General features: G+C 39.3%; 1 pseudogene; it reads left to right on the top strand.

Moving 5' to 3' along the window:
- Positions 1-744: 744 nt before the first annotated feature.
- Positions 745-1,112, top strand: LOC110293288 (small EDRK-rich factor 2 pseudogene; annotated as a pseudogene).
- Positions 1,113-3,099: the final 1,987 nt, after the last annotated feature.

The raw sequence follows: 3,099 nt of genomic DNA, 5'->3' as shown, positions 1-3,099 counted from the left end.
CAAACAAATGAAGGTGATTCTAAGAGGCAAGTTCATAGCACAAGTGCCTACATAAAGAAAATTAAGAGATCTCTATAGTAACAACATAATGTCACACCTGAAAGTCCTAGAACAAAACGAATAAATAACACCCAGTAGATGGTAAAAAATGATAGAACTCTGGGCTGAAATCAATAAAATAAAAACAAACTTTTTTTTTTTTTTTTTTTTTTTACATAGACTCAATGAAATGAGTTGATTTTTTTTTTTTTTTTTCCCGAGACAGGGCTTCTCTGTATAGCCCTGGCTGTCCTGGAACTCTGTACACTTTGTAGACCAGGCTGGCCTCGAACTCAGAAATCTGCCTGCCTCTGCCTCCTGAGTGCTGGGATTAAAGGTTTATGCCACCATACCCGTCAAGAGTTGATTATTTGAGAAAATCAGTAATACTTATAAACCTTCAGCCAAATTAACTAAAAGGTAGAGAAAAAAAGATTCAAATTAATAAAATTAGAAACAAAAAGAGGACAGAGGAAATCCAGAGAATCATAAAGACATACTTTAAAAATCTGTATTACACCAAACTAGAAAACCTAAAAGAAATGGATAATTTTCTTGATATATATCACCTACAAAAGTTAAGTCCAGATCAGATAAGCAATCTAAACAGACACATAATCCCAGGAAAATAGAAGCAGTAACTAAAAGTCTCCCAAAGAACAGCAACAAAAAATAAAACAAGGGGGCCTGCAACGTCGGCCTGAATGAGGGGGACGCAACGGAGGCATGTTGGAGCCCCTGCCGTCGCGATGACCCGCGGTAACCAGCGAGAGCTCGCCCGCCAGAAGAACATGAAGAAGCAGAGCGACTCGGTTAAGGGAAAGCGCCGAGATGATGGGCTTTCTGCTGCCGCCCGCAAGCAGAGGGACTCGGAGATCATGCAGCAGAAGCAGAAAAAGGCAAACGAGAAGGAGGAACCCAAGTAGCCTTGTGGCTTCGTGTCCAACCCTCTTGCCCTCCGCCTGTGTGCCTGGAGCCAGTCCCACCATGCTCGAGTTTCTTCCTGTAGTGCTCACAGGTCCCAGCACCGATGGCATTCCCTTTGCCCTGAGTCTGCAGCGGGTTCCTTTTGTGTTTCCTTCCCCTCCCTCTGGGCCACTCCTGGGGGTGAGGGGGTTACCCCTTCCCAGTGTTTTTTATTCCTGTGGGGCACACCCCAAAGTATTAAAAGTAGCTTTGTAATTAAAAATAAATAAATAAATAAATAAAACAAAACAAAAAATTCAGGGCCAGATGGACTCAGTGCAAAATTCTACCAGCACCTCAAGAAATAATTAATGTCAATACTTCCCAAAGTATGTCGCAAAAGAAAGACAGAAGAAGCACCATCTAATTTTTAAATGAGGCATAATTACCCTGATACCTAAACCACACAAAGACCCAACCCCCCCAAAAAAAAATACAAACCAATTTCCCTAATACACATAAAGAACTAACCAAAAAGAAAATTACAAACTAATTTCCCTGATGAACATACAGGCAAAGTTCTCAATAAAATACTTGCAAACAAAATTCAAGAACACCTCAAAAATTTCACCCACCATGATCAAGTAGGCCTCATGCAAGAGGTGAAGGGATTATTCAACATTTGTACAAAATAAATAAAACCCACCATATAAACAGACTAAAGAAAAAAACCTCATTGCAGAGAAGGCCTATGACAAAATCCAATATCTTTCCACGATAAAAGTTCTCGAGAGGGGCTGGAGAGATGGCTCAGTGGTTAAGAGCACTGACTGCTCTTCCTAAGGTCCTGAGTTCAAATCCCAGCAACCACATGGTGGCTCACAACCATCCATAATGAGATCTGATGCCCTTTTCTGGTGTGTCTGAAGACAGCTACAGTGTACTTAGATATAATAATAAATAAATCTTAAAAAAAAAAAAAAGTTCTCGAGAGATTAGGCATCAAAGAGACATACCTTAACATAATAGAGGTGATTTACAGCAAGCCTGTAGCCAGCATTAATTTAAGATGAAATAGACTCAAAGCATTTCTCCTAAAATTAGGAACAAGACAAGGTCATCTGTTCTCGCCATACCTATTCAATATAGTACTTGAAGTATTTCCAGCTAAAGCAATAAGACAACTGAAAGAGATCAGGGGATACAACTAGGAAAGGAAGAAGCCAAAGTATCTTTGAATTCCACCTAAAAATTCTACCAGGAAATGTCGTCTACAGCTGAAGAACACTTTCAGCAAAGTAGCAGAATACAAAACTTACACGCAAAACCCAATCTCTTTCCTATATACAAAGGTCAAATGGACTGAGAAAGAGACCAGGGAAACAGAATCTTTCTCAATAATTAAAAAAATATATATTTTAGGGCAACGAAACAGAATCTTTCTCAATAATTAAAAAAATATATATTTTAGGGCAACTCTAACCAAGCAAATGAAAGACTTGTGTAACAAAAACTTTAAGACATTGAAAAAAGGAATTGAAAAGGATATCAGAAGATGGAAAGATCTCCCATGCTCATGGATTGGTAGGCTTAATATAGTGAAAATGGTCATCCTATCAAAAGCAACCTACAGATTTAATGCAATTCTCACCAAAAGTCCAACACAATTCTTCACAGACAACTTTTCTCAGGATGATTTCCAGCTTCATATGGGAACACACAAATACACAGGATGGTTAAAATAATCCTGGATGATGAAAGAACTGCTGGAGGCCGCAGCATCCTCAGTCTCAAGTTGGACTACAGCGCTATGGTCGTACAAACAAAGCAGGGTGGGCACAAAAACAAGCATGATGAACAGTGGAATCAAACTAAAGACCCAGACCTAAAGGTACAGACCCATGAACACCTGATTTTTTTTTTTTTTTTAACACCTGATTTTTAACAGACCCAGAAATACTCACTGGAAAAAAGACAGCATCTTCAACAAAAGGTGCTGGTTAAACTGGATGTCTGCATGTAGAAGAATGCAAAGTGATTTGTGTCATGTCTATCATCGAGGACCTCAACACAAGGCCAGATACCCTAAACTCGATAGACGACAAAATGGGAAACTCTATTGAACTCATTGGCACAGGAAAAAGACTTCCTGAG

Source organism: Mus caroli, unplaced genomic scaffold, assembly GCF_978045245.1.
Source record: "Mus caroli unplaced genomic scaffold, Mus_caroli_1 scaffold_6, whole genome shotgun sequence".
NCBI classification, from domain to species: domain Eukaryota; kingdom Metazoa; phylum Chordata; class Mammalia; order Rodentia; family Muridae; genus Mus; species Mus caroli.
The sequence above is the reverse complement of the archived record's forward strand: the minus strand, read 5'-3'. Positions and strand labels throughout refer to the sequence as shown.